Consider the following 15,834-nt stretch of genomic DNA (forward strand, 5'->3'; position numbering starts at 1 on the left):
ACCTTTGTCCACAATGGGTTCGCACCAGTGGGGGCCTAGTTTTGGACTCTCTTCTTCCTACTCCTGATTTGTCTCTCTCTGCTCTAATGTCACCCCAGCCAGCTTAGTATCTGCAGTGTACAGTAACCTTGAAATCTGGTGGCCTAAGTACTTCAGTTTTGCTCCTTTTAAAAATTGTGTTGGCCACTTTTGACCCTTTTACATTTCTGTGCATTTTTGGAATCACCTTTTTAATTACTATTTTCATAAAACCTGTGAGATGTCATTAAATCCAGATAGATTTGAGAAAAAAATGTCATATTAACAAAACCAAGTCTTCCAGTCTATGGATGCTTACATCTCTGTTTTTAGGCCTTTTAGTTCTCTCAGTAGTATTTTATAGTTGTCCTTAAGAGAAGTCTCTCACAATTTTTGTTAAATTTATTCCCTCAAATATTATGCTCTCTGTAGTATTATAAATAGTAGTTGAAATTTTAATTTTTTGGAGCTGTTGCTGTGACATGGTGGGTAAAGCCACCCCCTGCAGTGCCGGCATCCCATATGGGTACCAGTTTGAGTCCTGGCTGCTCCACTTCCAATCCAGCTCCTTGCTAATGGCCTGGGAAAGCAGCAGAAGATGGCCCACGTGTTTGGGCCCCTGCATCCATGTGGGAGACTGGAAGAAGCTCCTGGCTCCTGGCTTCGGCCTGACTCAACCCTGGTCATTTTGGCTACTTGGGAAGCGAACCAGTGGATGGAAGATCTCTGTGTCTCTCCCTCTCTCTCTATAAGTCTTTCAAATAAATAAATAAATCTTAAAAAAATAAATACCTTGTCCATTTGCCTCTAGTACAGCCATCACTGCTTAGCGATGTGGGTGCATTTGGGAAAGGCCTTGTTGGGTGATTTCGCTGTGTGGACACGACACAGGCTACACTGGCAGACCCAGGGGTCTTGGGCAGTCACTCAGTGTGGCCTCGTGATGCAGTCAGGCAGGGCCTGGTGAACACGAGCGGGTGAGGCGGTGCTGGCCTCACATGGCATACTACTCTAGAGTAAACTTGCGTGTGTTCGCATGTGACGGCCTCACGCTCAGCGACACAGGCGTGGTGCAGGGCATACATGAGCTAGCCACGCAGTAGCTCAGGATCGCCAGCTGGTGTCACGTGCTGTGTGACTGTGTGTGCTACACCTGTGTGCAAACAGCAGCGCACTAGGATTGCCCACGCCAGCATCACCACACACAGGGAGTGCTGTGCTGTGACCTCACGACAGCTGTGACATCACGAGCTGAGAATTTTTCAGTTCCATTGTAATCTTTTTAAAAAGTTTTCATTTATTTGACTAATTAGAGAGAAATCTCCCGCCTGCTGGTTCACTCCCCCAAAAGCCCCCCACAGGCAGGGCTGGGCTGGGCCAAAGCTGGGAGCCTGGGACTCCACGGGCCTCCCTGTAGGTTGTTGGGACACAAGTCTTGGGGCCATCAGCTCAGTCATCAGTGAAGGAAACGGCAGGGAGCGGCCGGGTTCAGACGCGCTCAGGGAATCGGCACTGGAGAGACGTTCCTTCTCTCCACTGGGGTCACTGTGACAGCCGTAGAAGTCACGACCCTGCTTAGGACGACGGCATCGTACCCTGCAAGCCCGGACCATGCTGCTGGCGCTCTCGGCCGCCCACTGGGGCAGGTGTGACGGAGAGGCTGCTTGTTTGCTGCTGTCCCTGCACTGCAGCTGCCTTGGACAGGCGAGCCCTCGCTGAGCCGCCCGGACACCTCCTGCTGGGGATCCCAGGGCTACCCTGCCATTTGGATGTAAAAAAGCACTCTGTGGGGGGCCGATGCTCTGTCAACTTCAGAAGAACTAAGACACACTCGTCCCCCACCTGGTGTGTTCTGTGCAGCGGCTTCAGTCCTGAATTTCAGTGAAGCCCCACGTGGCGTCCAGCCGCGCCTGCCGGTAGGTGATGGGGTGATGGCGTCCAGCTGGTAGGTGATGGGGTGATGGCGTCGCAGCCGCTCCTGCTGGTAGGTGATGGGGTGATGGCGTCCAGCCGGTAGGTGATGGCGGGTAGGTGATGGTGTCGCAGCCGCGCCTGCTGGTAGGTGATGGGGTGATGGGCGCCTGCCCGTAGGTGATGGGGTGATGGTGTCGCATCCGCGCCTGCTGGTAGGTGGGTCCCAGCTGGTTTTCCTTCACTTGCTGACACTGCTCTTCCGAGATGGGGCTTCCAGGCACTCAGCAAAGCCGCGCCGGCACCACGTTCTCCCACCTGTTCTACTTGGCTCCCTCCTCGACAAAGTTGCACACCCAAAGGCCGGGAGCTTTCTGTTTCTTAGAAGCACTCTGAAATAGGGATTTTGACCTTTTCCCTTTCACTGTACGAGCTGCCTCGGGGGTGCCGGTGTCATGGCGCAGTGGGTTAGAGCACCAACTGCCCCACCAGCATCCTATACGGACGCTGGGTCGAGTCCCCGCTGCTCCACTTCCGGTCCAGCTCCCTGCTAGTGCACCTGGAAAAGCAGCAGAGGATGACTCAAGTCCTTGGGCCCTGCGCCCACGTGGGAGCCCAGGAAGAAGCTCCTGGCTCCTGGCTTTAGCCTGCCCTGGCCCTGTTGTGGCCATCTGGGGAGTGAACCACTGCATGGAAGATCTCTCTGCCTTTCAAATAAATAAATCTTAAGAGAGAGAGAGAGAGAGAGAGAGAGAAAGAAAGAAAGAAAGAAAGAAAGAAAGAAAGAAAGAAAGAAAGAAAGAAAGAAAGGGAGAGCTGTCTGGGGTCAGGGAGTCCTGGGTTTCACTGTAGCTCATACCAGTGGTAGGGAAATGGGCAAAATACTCGGATGCCTGGAGCCTGAGTCCCTCATCTGTGACTCCCTGACACCTGGTGCTGTGATGATGAAGTGGGACACCTCTTCCAAGCCCAGCTTGTCTCCTGCCACGCAGTGGGCATCGGGGATGAGGGGCTGTCTTGGCCTCCCTGCCTCTCGTGATCACCCTCCCGCCGGAAGGCAGGAGAGTGCTGGTGCTCCATCCTCTGTGCGGGTGGGGTCTTCAGTAGAGTAGGGAGGAGGGGTTCTTCTGGCTCTACCCGCCTCCTTCCTCCCGCCTGCTGTCTCAGGTCTGCTCTGGCGGGGGAGCGAGCTGCCGCTGCACTGTGGGTCTGTGTGGGTTGAGCCACTGCGGCACGCGAGGACGACCCCACGCGCGCCTGCCAGCCGACTGCACACAATGAGGGTCTCGGCCGTTACTGGACTGAGGCGCACATCTGATGGCGTAGCCGTGCGGCCACCCCCCTGCTTGGGGGTGGAAGTGAGACGGATCGTGGATTCCGGTCCATTCCTAGCACCTGTAACTGTATCTCTCCTCCTTTCTCTGCTTCATGACCAACGTGTACGCCTCACGGAGGTGCGTGTGGGCGTAGCTTCTCACCACTCCTGTGTGGAAGGAGTGCAGGTCACCCTTCCTCTTCGTGCATTTTAGAAATAACAGCTCCCTGGTCTCGTCCCTCATGGCAGACAGCCCTGGAGTTGAATGTGTGGCTGGTCACAAATGCTACTTTGGGAAGGTCTGGTAATCACCTGTGAAGTGACAGGTCTGTGCGCCAAGGTTGCTTGCAGCTGTAACATTCTGTCTCCTTCCACGGTACCATCAAGTCCCAGTCGTGCTGTAATGATGGCGGGGGGCTTCTGAGACGCTGGCGTGGCAGGTTGCACTGTGTCTCCTCACACCCTTGCCCTGGCACCTGTGCCTAGAATGCTGCTTTTCGGTTATAGTAACGCCCACGGCAGGCTGACTTTATAAAGGAGAGAGGTTTGTGTTGGGGCCAATTCTGGAGGCCCACGGCCCAAGAATGGGTGGGCCCCGTTAGTCCCACCTGCAGGGATGGTTGTTGCTGCCACAGTCCCGAGGCGTGCACATGTCTGTCTGTGGGGCAGCCCCCTGCAGAGCCAACAGATTCAGTCCGCGGCCGGACCCCAACAACCAAACCCAACCCATGCTCACTTCTCCGCGGCCCCTCCTCACGGCTGGGTTAGGTTTCCACCCTCTCATCACCATCAACAAGAGACGTTGGGGCCAAGTTAGATTCACAGATGATTGAGAAACGCAGTGTTTTCCAGGTGCAATCAAGTCAGGATGAGGTCAGGAGGCACCATGTGAACGTTAATCCATGGATTATCGTCCTTCAAAGACGGGGGACACGTGGACGCAGACACAGCCAGGGAGCAAACACATGTGACTGCAGAGACAGATGGGAGTGACGCAGTTACATGCCAAGGGACATCAGAGGCCGCCAGCCGCCGGGAGAGAGCACGGAACAGATCCTCTGAGAGCGGCCAGCCCTGCTGACGCCCCACTCGGGCTGTAGCTTCAGAACTTTGAGACGACGAATTTCTGCCGTTTGCGGTCATTTATTAAGGTAGCGCTAGGAAACGCACCCCCAGCAAACGCCAGAATTAAGTGGGTCCTGACCTCTGTATACAGCGTTGTTTCTCCTGTGCCGTCCTCTGGTGGACGTGTCCCCACAGCAGGTGTGTGCCCAGGGTCTGCAGTGTGGGCGCCTCCTGGCTCCCCCCCGTGGACAGCCCCAGTCCTCCCTGGCTGTGTTACCAGGCGTCCTCTTGCCCAGCCCTGCCCTGGTGCTTGTGTGGAGTTCCATATTCCTGCCCTGGAACTGAGAGAAGAGTTTGGAAAACAGTTCTTGACTCCCTGTGGCGGATATAATTTAAATTTATAATCTTCGTGTCAAGGTGGTTACCTGGAAATTGTTTTTAAAAAAAGACATTCCCCAACAGTCTCCTGACGCTGTCATTCTATGTTGATGGGGTAATTTGTCCCTTTGGAAAGAGTTCTTTCTTGAGTAATTATTTTGGGTACGAAGTGACAGGCGCAGACTATTTTGGGACCCTGTGGCCTCGTCCCATGACACGCATTTACCTGGAGGATAATGCGTGTGTCAGGGATCGCCTGTGACTCACCCTCTGCCAGCAGCTGGCTGCAGGGTTCGGATCTTCAGCAGACAGTGGCACAGGACCAGGAGGGCTTGGAAGACGGGCAGCGGCAGGATGCTCACGTACGCAGAGGCCGGGCTGCTCTCCTTCCTTAGTGAGCATCTTTTCACCCAAGCTAGGCTTTTTGTTTTTTGTTTTTTGTTTTTTGTTTTTTTTTTTTTTTTTTTAGTGACAGCCCAGAAAATTCAGTAGATGTGGGAAATATGTGAGAGCCAAGGATTGTATTTGATATTCTCATATATAAGGCTTCTGATTTGGACGCCTCACTTCAACTGATACGGATTTAAATAAAATCATCTTTGGCTATGGTTCCTAAAATACAGCCTTAACAAATCATATGTTAATTTGTTCTAAGAGGAATAGAGAGACATGGACTATTTAAATGTATTTAAATATGTGTAGGAACCCTTTGAAGGTTACAAAACACAGTGAACCTTCAGGTGATGAATGTCAGATGTCTCACTTTCAGGTTCCGCCCCGACCGACCCTACCTTCCCAGTGTCCTGGGCTGGAATCTGTTGTGCCTCCTTCCTGTTTGTGGCCTGGATTCTAATTCCAGCTCTGCCACAGACTCTGGGCTTCAAATCCATCGCTGACCTCCCTGAAGCTTTCCAGTGCTCAAGAGACGGAAATGTGGCTTCAGGAATGTTGCGCTTTGCATATCCAAAGCCCTCGGAAGAGAAGGGTGGCTCATCAGTGCTTGCTGTGCCCCACCAGGATGCAAATGTCACCCTCACAAGGTGCTTCTTCTCCCTGTTATTTGAGAGGGAACCCGTGTTCAGTAGGTGAAATTATTCACTCCCAAATATGTGAAACGGAGGCGGCAACAGAAGCTACTCTGCTTCCATGGAAAGAGCTGGATCCACCTGCACAAAAGACATTTTGCACAAAGTCTCAGGCGTGTAATACAGTGCTGCTAATTACTGGACTTTTTATTTTGGCCACGACACCATTTACTTACTTTGATAGCTATTAGTTACCAATTGTGTAGCTTCTTAGTGGTTTTTTAGAATATAAAGAAAACTTCAAACAGCCCAAAGCACACCACAAGTTTTTTTTTTTTTTTTTTTTGTCAATAATGACATTTTCTAGAAGTCATTTTCCCAGCTGTGAGAGTGTGATAAAGGCTTGGGTTTAAAACTTGGCCTAAAACGTATCTGGGTATTACCCAGCAGAATTATGTGTTTCACTAAATTAACGACAGACCCCAAAGCCAGAAAGAAAAAGCAAGTCAGTGTCTCGTCCCTGTAACCTGCAGGTGTGTGAGGACCACAGAAACCACCTGACTGCATTCTCCCAGGGTTGTTTGTTTCTGCTCAGATTCTGAGATGGCAACTGCTGGTTTGGGTTGGTCTGAGAAGTTGGTTTTCCTGAGCTGTCAGTGGGTTCAGGGGCCGCGGGGAGGGAAGGCTGCAGACAGCGTGTGTGGATTTGTGACTGTGCTCACACAAACATCACATGGCCATCACATCATCACAGCACATGGACAGCAGGAAACAGGGCAGCCTTCTGTGCCTTCAATAAATGAGAATTTGTATCTAGTGAGTGCTTAATATCAATGTGAAACCGTTCAGTTCATCAGATGCTTTCATTTACTTCCTGCAATGACCCTGGAAGGTAGCTGAGTTGTTGAGCTGTGGTGGCACTAACACACACACACACAAGTGCATGATCACGTGCCAACAGGAGCCCACATGCACACACACACACACACACACACACGTGTTCTGGCCTACAAAGCATCCGTCAGCACCACCACCTCTTCAGGCTGTTTTTGTTTGCTGGTGGGGTTCCTGGCCAGGGCACCTTCCTGCATCTCCCACCCCTTCCCCACCCGCGACTCCTCGAGATCTGGGTCCACCCCTGCTACAGAGCAGCTCTCCTGATTAGACGTGGTGTCCTTGTTGCCAAGGCGTCTTCCTGGGGATGAGTCACCTCAGCTGTGCAGGCGTGGCTTCTGTGGTCAGCCCCGTCTTTCCCCCACTGCCTTGCCGTGGCTGCAATGCCACCGTGGCTTTCTTCCATCCTCTCTGTGGCCCTGCCGGCTCCTCCTCGGGAATGTGTGCTCCCCTCCCCTAGCAGAGCCCAGCACCAGTGTGGCAGAGTCTGCCTCTCCTTGAACTCTTCCTCCAGTCCCGGCCCAGGCAGCAGCCCCTGACGCTCACCACCCGCCCCCAGCAGCCGTGACTCCCTCCTGGCTTCTGACTGCCCTTGGGTCTTCTGGCCTCTCCTCTTCCATCCCTTCTCTTTTGAACCATCCCTGCCTTCCCCCCAATGATTTATTTATTTATGTTTTATATTCAAGACTCATGTATTTCTTTTTCTACCTCTCTTACAAACAGATGAAAGTTATATTCTATAAACATCCTGTGTTGGAGAGTCCCTCTTCTCTAATTCCTAGAATCAAGCAAGGGGACAATTCATTTGTTTGGGTCTTGATGTTTTTGAATACCCCGAGGCCGATACGACAGGGTATGGCTTCTCGGGGAACAATGATAGGATTGTTCCGGTAGGAAAGGGACCCTTCACAGACAAGGTGTCTGGGGAAGAAAGTCTTCGAGCCGGCGAGAAGGAACTGAACAGAACGCCACCCCCCACCCTTGAGCAGCTGGGGTAAGGTTGCAGCACTTGAACTTGGACAGGGAAGGAGCAGATATCTGTGTACATCACCAGGGCAGCGTGCGGCCTGCAGTGTTACGTGTCTGGAAGCCATGTTCCCGCAGCAGCCTCCAGCTACTCAAATCCTCAGTGGAGAGACAACGTGTGGGCACTGATTTCTAAAAGTTGAGAGAGGGGCTGGCGCTGTGGCGTAGCGGGTAAGGCCTCCACCTGCAGTGCCGGCATCCCATATGGGCGCCGGTTCTAGTCCTGGCTGCTCCTCTTCTGATCCAGCTCTCTGCTATGGCCTGGGAAAGCAGTAGAAGATGGCCCAGGTCCTTGGGCCCCTGCACCCACACGGGAGACCCCGGAAGAGGCTCCAGGCTCTTGGCTTCAGATGGGCATAGCTCCAGCTTTTGTGGCCATCTGGGGAGTGAAGCAGCAGATGGCAGACCTCTCTCTGTTTCTCTCTCTCTCTCCCTCCCTCCCTCCCACTGCCTCTCCTTCTCTCTCTGTGTAACTCAGTCTTTCAAATGAATAAATAAATCTTTAAAAAAATAGTTGAGAGCAATCCCATTCTTTTTTTTCATATTATTTTTACAATAACTTGCAGCAAATGTGTCAGTCATGACGAACTATCAAATCTAATTTTCCTTTAGTTTTTAAGTCTCAGGAGGTCAAGATTTAGCTCAGAAACTCACCTTGACCCAGTTCATTTTGACAGACGTGCCCTCTCCCCTCTGACAGTCCCTGTCTACTTCTCTACTCCTGTGTTTTTAGCTGACACCTGTGACAGATCAGTCACGCTGCTGTGGCCAGCACAGTACTCGGGCTTGGCAATGTCAGCCCCAGGAGCCGTGCCCTGCACTTCTGTCCCTCCAGTGCTTCGCACACAATCGATGTGAATAAGGACTTTATGTTTTTGCCTCATCCATAAGTAAAACATTTGCAGGCAGTATAGATATTACTATTTGAAGCAAAATGATTCCTTGTGCGATGAACCAGAGGTAATTTCTATCAACAGTTTAGTACAAACCAGAGACCGGCAAGCCCTGTCTGTAAACAAACAGTCAACATGTGAGACTCTCTGGGTGCTGCGATCCCTGTGCCACGGCTCAGCGCTGCTGCTGTGGCGCGAAAATCACCGCAGATAACTCGAGGCAGCGCCCGAACACCGTGAGTGCTCGAGCTCCAGTACTGGTGTGTTTGCGAAAGCAAGCAGTCTGAATTTGGGCTGCCAGCTCTGGTTTGTTGACCCAGCTGTAGACTTTGAGACACACACACACACACACACACACAGTGGTTTCACAAAGTGATGTCATTGTCTTGTGTTGCAAGGGTAACTGAAGACCTGAGGCAGCCTTGGGCAGGCTGTCGTCGGGACACCGGAGCTGCTGGGACACCTGCTCTGTAGCTCAGGGTTCTCCACTGCTCTGGGGGGATCTTAGAGAGTAGAAAGACACCTTAGCTGTGACAATGGCCTGTGGCCCTCCCGAGTTCCGTTTCCTCAACAGAATGTCATTCCTCGGTATTTAACCAGGCGGGGTATCGGGGAGTCTTTCCAGGAGGGCAACCGTAGAAGGAGATTGAAAAGCACACTCCAGGCGTGTGGACCTGTGTTTTACAGTTCTGCCTTGGCTGTGTTTCCACTGTACTTTGTATAGTTATTATAAATGCAAATACCTCTTGACTCCGAACTTGCAAATGACACTGTCCACTGCAGAGACCACTCCATCCCATTCCCGGAGTAGACTTAGTCTTGTGTCTGTGTGTAACTTGATTTTGACGTTCGTTTGTGAATGTGTGGTTCACTAGTTTCTCCTTTGAATTGGCTGCACGTGCTCTGCTCTTTTCCCTCATTTAATAATAACAAGTGAGATAAAAGTCTTTGAGCTGTGTTTACAACTGTGACATTCACATTGATCTTGAAGAATAGAGTTAACCATTTCCACCAACTTGTAACAATACTTTCTTGAGAGTCTATAAAAAATCTTTCCAAGTCATTGTATAAAGATTATAATTATTCCAGTAAGTGAACTTGCCTTATTGTTATTGTTAAGGATTCCTCTTTTATTATTGGAAAACAACGAAAACTGTTTAATGAACCAGCAGAGACTCCTCTCTCAAAAACACGTAGGCTATGAAAAGTCGTGATGTGTGTCCAAAACCTGTTACTTCATCTCTTTTGGCACAGTGCTCGTTTGCTGTGGGTTCCACGTTGCCTTTGGCGAGGACACAGGCCAGTGGACACAAAGGGCACTGCTATTTTCATGGCTCTGTTTGTTGACAGCACATCGCGTGTGTTGCCACTGTGACTCTAAGCATCGCTTTGGGAAACGTGCTAAGCCGTGGCCTTGTCACAGGTCACCGAGGCGAGGACGCTGAGTACGCTTTGAGACTTGGCTCAGAGAAGCATCATCCGGTGGGGCGCATGATGTATTTCAGGACCATGGTGGCTCTGCCTGTGTGAGCCCCACGTGTACACTGCCAGCCCCCTCTCCTCTGGTTGTAACCTCCAGTGCACTGCCCATAAGGTCTACCCCGTACATAAATGTGTTATGTCTGCACAAAGCTTAAAATGTAAGCCATTTTTAGAAATGAGTCTTTCTGAAAACTGTCTTGAACTTGTTAAGTTCAGCCTTTCTTCTGTCTCCTACTTCCTCCCTCAGCCTCTCCCGTCTTGGGTGGGTGCCCAGTGAACAACTCTGGGCAGTGGGTGCCTATCTCAGAATAATTTTAACTTCCTTTCAGGAAACCAGATAAATCAGTGTTTCAAGCATGGAAGAAGAGCAAAAGATATAAGGAATTTTTCAAAGCTGGTATTCATCGCAGGACCAGTGTGATGAGATCAAAGTCAACTCCCCAGTATCCGAAAGGACACTCCCATTGTTATACACCTGCAATGGTAGTGTAGCCAACACGGTGGTATTTTTTCAGGTTGTTCATGCACTGCCTCCAGTTACCTGTGGTGATTTTCATGCCACAGCAGCAGCAGAGCTGAGCGGTTGCTACAGGGATCGCAGCGCCCAGAGAGACTCGAATATTGAACATTCGTCCATTTACAGACAGGGCTTGCCAACCCCTGGTTTACAACAGCATCTGAATCAAACACTTGCTCCACTAAAATATACAAATTTTCTCCACATCAAAGAAACCCAGCTTGTAGGTTAAACAAAACGGCAATCCCAATGTTTTAAAAAACAGGCAAGAAAACAATAGTAGAGAGAGTAAAAATGCATGTTCCAAGCATACCTGACCTCACGAACAGTCAGGCAGCCCCAAGGACTTGCATTTGTTCAGCAGCTTAACGTTTTTGAGATGCACAGGTTAGAGTCACTCACAGTCTTTCCACTGCTATGCAGCCAGCACCCCAGCCAGCTCCAAACTCCTGTGTTTTTCCAGCCTTACCACCCTTCTACTTCCTGTCTTTGTGACCGTGGCTCTGCTAAGTGCAAAATGTATTTCTTATAGTGGACTTTTTGCCCATGGACCTATAAGCTGTGACTGTGTAAAGTAAGCACACCCCTTGTTTCCAGTAGCAAACGTCCGGTAGCGAACACTGCTCTTTGCAGTTCCAGTGGTTGTCTGCAATCTGTCAGTCGTTTTCTGTTTCCTCTTAGAATCGCATCCAGTACGACCTTATGAGTCACACAGAGAACACTCACTGAGTCTCCGGCAGCTCTCTTCGGCCCACAGTGGAATTCTTCCCATTGGTCCCCATCTTAGCCCTTAAGATCATCATGTTTCTCACGGCTGCTGGATACACACGCACATACATGACACACACACAAACACATGCATGTACGTGTATAATAGAAACTAAAAGATTGGCCGCCATCGTAGCTGGTGCTTGGCAGCAATTCCAATAAAAGGATTCCAAAAGGATCTCCTGGGGGGCCGCGGCCGTGTCCTTGGGAAGTGGAGACAAAGCACGGTGTGTGACTGGGTCCTTCCTCCTGGCAGGACTCAGCTTCACGTGGATTCCAGTTATTTCTACCATCAGGGAGCAACTTGGTTACAAAAGCATCGGCTTTATCACAAAACAAATATTTACAAGTTATTTTTCTCATGGCCACGTTCATTTCACTGCTTGCGGCTTCTGTATTTATAGGATATTCACAGGCGGAGTGTTTAAAATCCCTTCACACATCAACAAAGGAGTGGTCCCCCCCCCCCCACATCTAATTAGTGTTTCTTGTCACAACAGCATATTTTTTGTGGCATAAAATTGTGTAATTTTTTTTTTTTTTTTGTCCTGGAAGTGGTTAGCCAGGGCGATTGGGTTAACCAGTGGTAAACCAGAGGGATTGACTTACTCCTGGGCCTACCCTCAAGGCTGGGCTCAGAGCAGCTGTTCCATCATGGTCCCCATCAAGTCTACCTTCCAATTTCCTGTTATAAATCACATACTGACTTGAGATGCAGAGAGCGAGTGAGCACAGGTGAGTGCCCCCACCCGCTGGTTCTCTGCCCACGTCTGCTCTCCCACGTGGATGGCGGGGACTCAGCTATTTCAGCCGCTCCCAGTCCACGTCAGCAGGAAGCTGGAGTCAGGAGGCGGAGCCAGGGGCCCAACCGGCACAGGATGTGGTGTCCTGAGGTCCTAACCACTGGGCCGAGCGCCTGGCCCTAAATGCTCTGTAAATGCAGCACCACGTCTCTCGGCAGACGGTGGCTGCACAAGCTCCAGCGCCCCCGCGTCGCTGCTGCTGACTGCTTTGCGGCAAATCTCATCGGAAGCTGTTCTGGGCGCCCTCCTACCTCTCTGTGGTGGACCCCTTCCCTTTCAGATGTGTGGGTGTTCCCACGTGAGCCGTGGACAGCTCAGGGGGTCGTGTCTCCGTGCGTGGTTAGGTGGCCCTGCCTTCTTCCTGCCTCTGCGACGCCTTCCCGCCATTGCCTTGGAAAGGGATGGAATCTGGGGAGGGCCATGTACCGGCAATGCCTCTTCTGTCCTAACCAGGTCCCACAAGCAGGGTGTGATGCGGACGCGCAGAAGCTTCCGTGGCCGCCCCCACGTGCTGCCACGAGGGCACTTCCATGTCGCTGCGTGGCGGCTCACGTCTGCAGCAGGCGTCTCGCTGGTGTGCAGGACCAGGTGGAGCTCCTGGAAGACAAATATGGACTCACACGTTTCCACTGAATACAGAACTCCTGTGCTCTTCCAACCTGTTAGGAAGCAGCTGTTCTGATGGATGGGGGGGGAGGGAGGAATGAGTGGGAGGCAGGGCTCTGAGTAGGAATAATGAGAATTCTTTTAAAAAAGATGGATTTACTGGGGCCGGCTCTGTGGCCTAGTAGGCTAGGCCTGCACCTGTGGCACCTGTATCCCATATGGGCACTGACTGGTATCCCGGCTGCTCCTCTTCCCATCCAGCTCTCTACTAATGGCCTGGGAAAACAGGAAGATGGCCCAAGTGTTTGGGCCTCTGCCCCGTGTGGGAGACCTGGAAGAAGCTCCTGGCTCCTGGCTTCAGATTGGCCTAGCCCCAGCTGTTGGGGCCATTTGGGGAGTGAACCAGTGGGTGGAAGACCTTTTTCTCTGTCCCCTCCACCCCTGTCTGTAGCTCTACCTCTCAAATAAATAAATAAAATCTTTTTTTAAAAATGTATTTATTTACTTATTTCCTTGAAAGAGAGATGGAGAGGAAGGAGACAGATCTCTCTCTGATGGTTTATTACCAAATGCCTACAACTGCCAGGGCTGGGCCAGGCTGAAGCTGGGAACCAGGAACTCCATCTGGGTCTCCCCCGTGGGTGGCAGGGAACCAAGTACTTGGGACATCATTCACCACTTCCCCAGATGCACAGCAGGGAGCTGCGTGCGAAACAGAGCAGTCGGGATGAGAACGGGCACTCGTTCGGGATATGTAGACGCCAGCATTACCACAGCGGCTTACCCGGTTGGGCCACAACACTGGCCCCAGCAATGGGAACCTTGAGATCCCCCTGCAGTAGGTGGATTAGCTCTCTCAGCCCTGAATAAGGGGCACCTGTGTCCCCTCTGTGCCTGAAGCTGTGGTCACCCCAGTGTCCGCCATGCTTACTCTGCATTTTTCCGCGTGCTACCCGTCATCAAGGCTGGGCGCTGTCCCCTCTGAAAGGACCCTCTCCATCTTGCTGCCCAAGCCGCAGCACAGTGAGCGTGTGCAGATCTGATGTTGCCCGTAGACACCGCCTGCGGAGGAGGGAAAGCACGATTAAATATTTGTCTGGTAATACAAGGAATCTTCAGAAAAGTCCACAGACATTGTGTGCTAGGAAAAAACACACAAGGATTTCCAAAAGTTCCTCTTTGACTCCACTTTTCCATGAATTGTCGAAGTCCCTCGGAAGCTCGTCTGCACACATTATCTGTGTTTAATCTCCAAGCAGCCGAGTGAGATGCTAAGGGAACGGTGTTCAGAGGAGGACACTGACTTCACACAGCGCGGCTTTTGCAGAGCGGCGTACGCTGTGGTTTGAGTGGCTGTTGGAGCCTCGCCCCCAGCGGGAGAGCAGGAGGAGGGTTCTCCCAGAGGCAGGTCGTGAGTGCCGCCCCTCGTGAGTGGATTCTTGCCTTATTCGGGAGGTCGGAGGGACAGCCCTGATGCCCCTACCCTCGGCTCTCCTGCCGGGGCTGCTTGGAGAAGGCAGTACCACGGCGCCATCTTGGAAGCCAGCCGGTAGTCCGTGTGCCAGTGCCTTGTTCTTAGACTCTGGGCTCCAGAACTGCACAGAATAAATGTCTGTTATTTACAAATTACCCACTTTGCGATCTTTTGTTATAGCAGCAAGAAGGGGCCAAGACAGGCTATGTTAAAGCCCAGTGGTCACCTTACGTTAGGAAGCACCTCCTGGCCTCACATGACACCACCATGAAAATGCCACTGCCCAGCGCAAAGCCTGCCTGGTTCGTCCGTTGCCCCCTGGCGTGGCCGTGCGGGATTGCAGTGTGAGAGCTCTGGGGAGCCTCTCGGAGGGAGAGGGTTGATGTGCGCTCTGCTCCCCTCTGGCTTCTTCCTGCAATACAAATGCCTCCTGGGATGTAACGCCACTGTCTTGGAAAGTGAGGGAACCAATTTAGGGGCCAGATTCAGCAGACAGTACAGAACGCCCGGACGTAAGCAGGAGACAAACCTGTGCTGAAATACTACTTGATGTTTATCTGAAATTCGACTTTTACTGGGTGTTCTGTATTCTATTTGGCAAGCCTACCCAGAACCTCGCCATAGAAAGCAACACCAGCCCCAGGAAGTCTCTCTTTTTTGTAAGTGAGGAAACTATTTTTTTAAAAATCTATTTATTAATTTGAAAGTCAGAGTCACAGAGAGGTAGAGGCAGAGACAGAAAGATCTTCCATCCTCTGGTTCACTCCCCAAATGGCTGCAACAGCTGGAGCTGGGCCGATCTGAAGCCAGGAGCCAGGAGCTTCCTCCAAGTCTCCCACGTGGGTGCAGGGGCCCAAGCACTTGGGCTACTCTCTGCTCTTTCCCAGGCCACAGCAGAGAGCTGGATCAGAAATGGAACAGCAGCGTCTCAAACTGGCGCCCATATGGGTTGCTGGCCCTGCAGACGGCTACTTTAACCACTATGCCACAGCGCCAGCCCTACTAACCATCTTATTTTTATATAAAGGCCCTTGCAACAAAACTTAACAAATTCGAAGCAGAAAGAGGTCAGTCTGCGTCTTCTCACCTCCTGCTTTGGCTGTTGTTATCCAATGTCCCTCCCCATAGCTTTTTCTGGGCCATCGTAACTGCCATACTGTTCCTTTCGTGTGCTCAACTGCATGTCCTAGACACCTTTCACCTGCTTGATCGTGTTGACAACTCAGTCATCTCCTGTCTTGATTTTGCAGAAGGGTTGTAGTGATCTGCCCGAGTTCACACAGCTGGGAAGAAGTCGGTGTGGCACTTGAACTCGTGCTGAATTTGTAGGTCTCTCTCTCTGCCACTTGACGGCTTCTCCTCTCACCTTGGCCAGATCATTAGGAATGAAACAGCAGGGGCGGTGTCTGTCGTCGGGAGTATCGGAAGGTACGAGAGGCTTCGCTCTGCCTTAGACCCTCAGCCACTGCGGGTGCAGCATCTGAGGCCCCCTGAGACCTACGGAGGCTGAGAGCACAGGCAGAGACTGGGTGTAGGTGGGAGCAGCCAGCACCCGTCTCTACGGAGGCTGAATGTACAGGCAGAGACTGGGTGTAGGTGGGAGCAGCCAGCACCTGTCTCTCACACCACTGCATAAATAAAACCCAGACTGGCACTCCC

Source organism: Oryctolagus cuniculus, chromosome 13 (genome assembly GCF_051225735.1).
Source record: "Oryctolagus cuniculus isolate XC-2025 breed Fujian yellow rabbit chromosome 13, ASM5122573v1, whole genome shotgun sequence".
Lineage (NCBI taxonomy): Eukaryota > Metazoa > Chordata > Mammalia > Lagomorpha > Leporidae > Oryctolagus > Oryctolagus cuniculus.